The 8,790-nt window shown below is 33.0% G+C and overlaps 1 pseudogene; it reads left to right on the top strand.

Annotated features, from left to right (window-relative positions):
* Window positions 1–3,706: 3,706 nt before the first annotated feature.
* Window positions 3,707–5,384, top strand: LOC145125009 (CBL-interacting serine/threonine-protein kinase 12 pseudogene; annotated as a pseudogene).
* Window positions 5,385–8,790: the final 3,406 nt, after the last annotated feature.

The raw sequence follows: 8,790 nt of genomic DNA, 5'->3' as shown, positions 1-8,790 counted from the left end.
TTTTTTTTTCATGAGGCAACTGGTGTAAAAAAAAAAATATATTATTTATGATTTAATAAGTTACATTCTGAATCAATAAATAACCATTAATTTGGGGTTAAAAGTTATATTATTAAAATAACATTTCAATCCAATTAACATATATAATAGTTTTATCTTCTAAATAAAAAGTAATAAAATGTTTATTGAAATTTAAGTAAAGCTAATATAAAAATCTAAACTAATTTACAACATATAATCAAAATCTTAAATAAAATTTTTAGCAGATAATTATTTGATAAAATATAATTTAACTTTTTTTATAGTTTGTCTTTTTATGAAAATATATGAATATTTTTTAATAAATTTATTATTAGTAAAAACTTATTTCGCAATCAATTTCAACTCTTTACTATTTTCTCTTTGTAAAAATAGTTTTCATCGTAATATTTTCTCTCCAGTTTTTTCATTAGTAAAAAATGAAATTGAGTAATGTAATCATTTTTTGGTTGTTTTTTAAAAATATAACACTTTTTTTAAATGACCATTTATTCCGGAATGGGGCATTACGGAACATACTTCTGACTAATTTTCGGGTAGGCCGGCCCATTACCGTGCCTCCAGAATTCCCATTATGAACTATCCGTCCGTATTTCGGATCGGGAATTTGAAATTCAAATTCTGGAATATAATTTAAAAATATCTGGACCCTCGCATTTGTTCTGGATCTTGCTCCGACTTTTCGATTCGATTCCGACACGCAACCCCGATCCTGATTCTGATCTCCGACACGCAACTCTGATATCCAAAACGCAACTCCGACATGGAAGAAGACCACTATGATCCCGTTATTTTTCGGGTATGTTCTTCACTTCAAAAACCTAGTTTGCTTGTTTGTATAATGTGCTTATTAATCTCATATTACTGTTCCAGAATGCATAGAACATAACTAGTTGTAATATACATGTGATGTTGAAATATTTTTGATTGTATATAACAATATATCGATATTGACTTCTAATTTTCTATTTGTAAAAAGAAAAAAATATGAATTTTAACATATATTAAATTTTTTTAGATAAAAATAAAGCGTCTAAGTCATAAAATATCATCATCTTTAAATTGACGTACTTAGGTTAGAAGTTCTGACTGAATTAACCTTTAACTGAAACTTGTTGTTTGAATTTGCACATGACTAACCATACAAAATGACTATATTACTCTCAAACAACATCTTTTTATAATATATCAATAATCGTTTTTTCTTTATTTTATATCACTAACCTCCATCATTTGAGGTCATTGCATTTTTCCAAATGATTCACAAGTAATATATAATCCCAAAAAGACAACACATGAAATTCCAAATGATTCATAAGTAAATATATAAATTATAATCTACACTGTTTCATTCAACTCATCTCTCCATTCCTTATAACAAACATAAAAAATATGAATTTGATAATGTCAATATGATATATAGTTTGCTCCGATAATAGATGTTGAATTAGTTTATACATGGATTCGGTCTCACTGAAAGTATGAGAATCAAAACTCTAAAAATAAAGAACATAATACAAAATGAAATATCAAAAATAGAAGACGAATTGATTATATTTATTAATAGAGATACCACAATAATTATTCATTTAGTTAGTTATCCAATACAAAAAAGTTACAATCGAAGACCCATAAACAAAAGCACCAGTCCCAAGTCGAAACAAAGGATAATGACGTCGGCAACCTTCTTGAATCTCTAAACCAAAACTAAAGATTTAGAGAAAGAAACAAATTGAATTACAATTTTTAGGAAGTTGAAAATAAGCAAATTTGAAATCGCAAACAATCAAACCCCAATTTTATGAAATCGATTTCATTTATTGATTCAAATAATCGATTAAAGAGGAAGATGACTGTTGGTGGTGGATGGAAAAGCTATGTGACCGATTGAAGGAGAAGTCCGACGATAGTGGAGGAGGTGTCTGACGATTGATTGCAGGCGAACCAATGGTGGTGGAAGGAGAAGTTATGGTTTGGTTTGATGGAGAACCATGGTTCGGCATACGAAGAAGAAGCACGGAAAAGGGTATATATGAGAACGACGCACAAAAGACTCGGTCAAGGGTATTTTTCCTTGGACCGAATCAACACAAAAATGGGGATTGGATCCTTGATTTGGACCGCGTCCAAAGGTATAGAAAGGAAAACAAACAAGCTAACTTTAGATTGAGCACCGGATCCTAACTTTGGACCCACTTAGAAGGTAAATCAAATGACCCCTAACTCATTTGACAACTATCAAACGACTCCTTAGTCATTGTTTTTTTTTTCAACAAAAAATGTTTCACTTAGGTAATTTGGTTAAAACGAAATGATCTTCGTTAAATAGCAAGATAGCAACATAATATATTTGCAAATGTATAGGGATGATCGTTGTATAATTTTGATTGATAAATAATGATATTTCATGGTTTAATATTACTGTATTAAACCAAAATTTTGATATTATCCCCTAACAAATTTATGTATATAACTTTAATTATGTAAAACTGTCACATGCAAAAAAGTACAATTAAAGAAAACATGAATGCCTCAAAAAGACAGTCCCAAAGAAAAGCACAAACTTAAAAACAGTATAAAGTACGACTTAAAGTTTGCTATGCATGAAATATATAAATTAAAAAAAAAAAAAAAAGAAACCAAAAGATCAACTATCCAATGCATGCAACGATACAAGTACTAACACTAATTGTACAATATACATCCTTGTTAAAAAGTTGCTCAAATGATTTATATAAAAAGAGAATCGAAAACAATATTTAAAGGTGCCAAAATCAACAAGTTTTGTAATGTCATAACAAGTTAAAATGCTTAGTTTTTGTATGGGTTAACATGATTTGTGTTGGGATGACCGTTTGATATGTATGCATTTTTTTTAATTATATAAATATTTAGTAAGTGAAATTTAATTACAAAATTATATTCTTACGAAAACAATCTACCTTTTTAATAAAATGTTTTATGATGTTGTATAATTAACCTAAGTGAAACATTAAAAAAAAACAATGCACGCCGAACTACAACCATCACAGTAAACTAAATTGATTAATTATTTGTGAATCAACTAATTTTGTTTCAGGATTAATGGTAGTTATTGTTTATGATTTTGGTTAATTTTGTGCGCCTCTTCAAAGTACTTGCATGTTAATTTCAAATTATTTATTACAAGTTGTTTATAATTTTGATTAGTTTATTGTTTTTGAATATTTGATTGATGGTTATTGTTTTAGATTTTGTTTTTTGGTTTTTGATCTGCCGAGAAATAAAGAGAGATCACATCAGAATGAATGTTTGATAGTTGTTGATTGAGTCAGATTCGATTAAGTCAACCGACTCATACAAAATCTCAAATCTAAACGAGTAAGAGATATATAAGAAGAGTGAGGATCGAGTTAGAGATTTTTAAATATAAATATATAATATCAAACAATCTGAAACAATCTAAATGCGATTAAGTAAGATCAAACATAGTACGAGACTCGATATAAAACATATCAAACAACTCCCTAATCTACCATCAAAGGCCTTAAAAAAAAAATTAAATTTACAAGTTGAAATTGTTTTGAACTAATTGCAAACAATAGGGATCATTTTTGCCGTTTTTTATTGTTATATTAGTATGGCCCATAAATGACCAACCAAACTCCCCAATCGGTTGCTCCTCCTCTGCTCTACACCCACAAACATCATCATCAAAATGACAAAATCAAAACTTAAATCTTTGGAACGTTAATCCAAATCCCATTTCGCATTTACCATTTCTAATTCTCTAACCCCCAAAATCCCTCCCATCATGCCATCAACCACGCCCTCCCCCACCACAAGAAAAGAAGCCCTCCTCCTCCGCCGCTACGAGATCGGCCATGTCCTCGGCCATGGCAGTTTCGGCAAAGTCTACGTCGCTCGCAACGTCAAAACCAACGAACAAGTCGCCATTAAAGTCATCGACAAAGAGAAAATTTTGAAAGGCGGTTTAATCGCTCACATCAAACGCGAAATCTCCATCCTCCGCCGTGTCCGACACCCCAACATCGTCCAACTCTTCGAGGTAATGGCTACAAAAACCAAAATTTTCTTCGTCATGGAATACGTAAAGGGAGGTGAATTGTTTGGTAAAGTCGCTAAAGGTAGATTAAAAGAAGAAATGGCTCGAAAGTATTTTCAACAACTGATTTCCGCAGTAGGGTTTTGTCATTCACGAGGTGTTTTTCATAGAGATTTAAAACCTGAAAATATATTATTAGACGACAATGGTGACCTAAAGGTCTCCGATTTCGGGCTTAGTGCAATCTCCGAACAAATTTGCGGTGATGGTTTGTTCTACACATTTTGTGGAACTCCGGCGTACGTCGCGCCGGAGGTTTTGGGCCGAAAAGGTTACGAAGCAGCAAAAGTCGATATCTGGTCTTGTGGGGTCATCTTATTTGTGTTAATGGCAGGTTATTTACCATTTCGTGATCAAAACATAATGGTTATGTATAAAAAGATTTACAGAGGGGAATTCCGGCGACCAAGGTGGTTCTCACCGGAGCTAACACGTTTATTAAAACGATTACTTGATACAAACCCAGAAACCAGAATCACCATATCGGAAATCATGGAAGATAAGTGGTTCAAAAAAGGGTTTAAACACACAAAATTTTACTTCGAAGATGACAAGATCTTTAGCTTAAAAGATGAAGAAATTGACGATGATTGCATAGCGTATGCTTCTGATCAATCTGCTACTGAATCTGAAAGTGAATCAGATGGTATAAGACGATCTAGACCCACGAGTTTAAATGCATTTGATTTGATTTCATTTTCACCTGGATTTAGTCTTTCTGGGCTATTTGAAGATGGAAGTGAAGAATCAAGATTTGTCACTGGAGCTCCGGTTTTTAAAATTGTTTCAAAGTTGGAGGAGATAGCAAAAGTGGTTAGTTTTTCAGTGAGAAAAAAGGATTGTAGGATTAGTTTAGAAGGGTCAAGGGAGGGTGTTAAAGGCCCATTAACAATTACAGTTGAGATATTTGAATTAACCCCAAGTTTAAGAGTTGTAGAAGTTAAAAAGAAAGCAGGGGATAAAGGCGAATATGAAGAGTTTTGTGAGCAGGAATTAAGGCCCGGATTGCGACCTTTGATGCTGCCCGGGACTTGTGGACCTAAACGGACGGTTTCGGCTCCCGAATGAAGAAAGAAAGAAGGGGTAAAACCGTAAAATAGTAAAATGGTATGGTGTTATTGTGTTATTTTACCTCTTTGGTCTTGTTAATTATCTCTTTCTTGATGCTAAAATGCTAATTTTTGAAGTAGAAGTTCTTTGTTCTTTTGATCTTTTGTTATTGGGATCCAATGGTTTTATCTATGCGTTCTTGCAATTTGGTATTTTTGAATGCAATTCGATTAGTTATTCGGGTCTGTGATAGAGTTTGTGAATCTTTGTTAGGATCTACCATATGTCAGGTAGATTCTTAATCAATCTTTCATAGCATATAGAATTCATTACTTTTGTTGAAATGTTGCATTTGTAACATTGGACCTGACAAACATTATAGGGCTATCTTCGATGATGAGGACATTAACGTATTTTTAGTAAAAATCTTTTGGACTTGACAAAGTTTATAGGTCTATCTTCGTTGAGGAGGGCATTAACGTATTTTTAGTAAAAATCTTTTGGACTTGACAAAGTTTATAGGTCTATCTTCGTTGAGGAGGGCGTTAACGTCTTTTTAGTAAAAATCTTGGTACAACTTCTTCCATCTTTTGTCCACCGCGTGTGTGGGCCTTACAACAAAAACTAAAGAATTAAACTGTTACAAAACATTGACATAGTTTATAACATGATTTTTTAGGCAACCAAATGACATAAAAACAAAAACTACCACAAGGCTAGGAAAGAGAACCAATTGCAAATTGTTTAGTGGGTTTTTTAACCGGTTAACCCAACTAACACGACACAACCTATTTCTATAAGAAAACAATAGAAAAGAAAATTCTCTAATGGACTAAAAAATGCTATCTTTTCTAATCTTTCCTACACCTAAAACTTTGTCGTTTCTAAACTTTCATAAGTATCAAACTATAACACACACACAACCGCATCAATCAGTTCCGTTCCTCTTCTTATCTGTGCATCAGAAATTATCAATGAAGAAGAACAAATCAGCCACCGAATTACACCCAACCAAGTTCACTTCTAACCATTTAAAAACTGCATTCCAGGTTCTAGCCGCTACTTCACATCTAACAAAAAACAATGATCAAGTTGTTCTGTCTCCAAAGAACAAATCGAGCATAAGCAGGGCCGGTCCATACGTTTTCAATGCCCCGGACGAAGAGACATAAATATGCCCGTATGTATAATTGAAGGGAACTCAAATAAAATATAAATTTATAAAATAAAAATGTAGCACTTTTATAATTTATAAATTCTATAACCATACAACTAAACATGCAATGACTACCTAAAACAACTTTGTGTGGGGTCGGTTACATGTCGAACTGATTGAGTACATGGTTGCTGCCTCATGATGGATTTTAGATTAGCTTTCTTCTTTATTTTGCAAGTTGGTTGCTGTTTCTAGGTGGACTTTAAAGTTTGTTGCTATTTTTGGTGCTACCTCAAAACTTCTTTGCATCTATCTCTCTGTTCTGATGCTCCTCAGTTGGTTTTGTTGCTATTCTTCTGTTTTGTATCTCGTCTGTTTGTACTTGACAGACTCCCACTGGCTTCTCTTTTGTATATAATATTTTCCTTACCGTTGAAAAAAACTCGATCTTTCTTGATTATTTTTTGAGTCATTGTAGTCTACATAGATGACTATGATTTCTACTTCATGTGTTTCTAACAGCAACATGCCCTGTTAAATCTGTAGCTTAATAAATAAATCCATCAATTTTGTTTCAAGATGCTAATAAAAACATTTGAACTTTTGAAACAAATGATTTGACAAATGAACAAAAAGCAAAAATTAGAATATAAATTATACTTTAGTAAAACTTAATCACAAAACTGCAAATTCATAAAACAGAAGTAAAAATTTCTAAATGAAATCTTTGTCCACTTAATCACTTATGTATAATTATGCATTCCTTCAACAAATATCAGTTTCAAACAATAATCAAATTAGTAGACATTAAAGAACTAAAAAGCGTTCCTTTTTATTATTATATCATAAATTACTTATTGAGCAAAACAAGAACTACTTCACAAATAATTTGATAAAGTAAACATTAGTCAATATTCAGTTAACATTTGATAAATAAGAATTACATGATGATATGAAAAGAAAACAATAATTGCAAAACACAAACCATACAAATTTATCAAAATAGAAATAAAATATTCCCTAAATTTTGTGGAGAAAAAGCAGAAACAATTAAGGAGATTCCGATTTTTCTACAAAGCCAATGGACAACCCGACAAAGAGTGAATAAGTGCTTAACCATGAGAATTGAGGATTTAGAGGATGAGAGCTTAGATACAAAATACCAGATAATAGAGGTCATGAGAATGAAATTGAGATTTTGATCTATACGACTATACCGAAAGCCAAACAGGCAAAAACGAAAACGCAGATGCAGGTAAAGGCGTATGATAAGTTATCATTGCAATGACATCAATCACTAAGGGCAGTAAGAACGGCGTCCCAGTAGATCTTGTTTAGTGTTTATCGTTGCAGCAGATCGGAATTTTTGTCTCCTCATCTTCAATTTCTATTGAACGCGCTTATATTCCCTCTGATTTTTTTTATTTGCCGCCTTCTACTTCTCCTCCCCGCCTCTAGAAGCTGCATTTATGATCCAAGTATTGACAAGATTGGGCCAAAAAAAATTTCAACACCAATAGCAACTTGCTGAAAGTGATGCCCTATACGATGTGATGCCCTGGGCAGTGGCCCAGTTCGCCCTGCCCTTGGGCCGACCCTGAGCATAAGATAGACAAAATGTCTAGACCTCGCAAACTAAGGTTCAAGTTAGTAGGGAGTTTATCCAATAAAACACGCCATATTAAAATGTTTACCTTCCTAGGAATGACATGATTCCAATGGGTTTGAGTATCAATAACTGGAACCGGAAGGACTTTATCATCAATCCATCTTTTAGTATCTCCAACCGAAAAGTTCTAGAGTTACCAATATCTCACCACCATCTATCTTTATCACTATTAAGCTTAACAACTTGCAACAAATGACATAGATTAGAGAATTGCAACGCTTCCTCCCCATCTCTAATTGCCCTACGCCAACACCATTGTTTATCTTCACATGTCAACCGATAAGAAATAACACAATCTTTTTTTTGGATTCTCACTCAAATAATCTAGGAAACTTAATAGAAAGGAGTTGATCACCCAATCACACTTAAGTCCAGAATCTAGTCGCAACACCATCTCTCAATTTTTTCTTTAAAACTGAATGCTATAAAACTCCCCTTCCCGTCTAGTTTAGCAAACGAAGCAATGATTTTAAACCAAGGTCCCCCTCCCCCACGAAAAGAAGATCTCAAAATCTCTAGACTTATCCCCATAAATAACTTTTATGAGATGAACCCAAATCAAGTTACTATTATTTAAGAACCACCATCTCCATTTTGAACTAAAGCAAGATTAAAAGCCATAAGACTTCCAATATCCAAGCCACCACTATGTTTTCCAGCCAAGATCAAATCACATTTCACCCAAGCCATCTTTCTTTTTTCATCATCACCACCCTAAAAAAAATTGCCCGAGTGGATTCAAACTCTTTTTCCAGTCTAACCGACATAAAA

This window comes from Lactuca virosa, chromosome 7, assembly GCF_052849685.1.
Source record: "Lactuca virosa cultivar CGN04683 chromosome 7, Lactuca_virosa_CGN04683_v6, whole genome shotgun sequence".
Lineage (NCBI taxonomy): Eukaryota > Viridiplantae > Streptophyta > Magnoliopsida > Asterales > Asteraceae > Lactuca > Lactuca virosa.
Note: the sequence above shows the minus strand (reverse complement) of the source record. Positions and strands in the feature narration are given on the sequence as shown.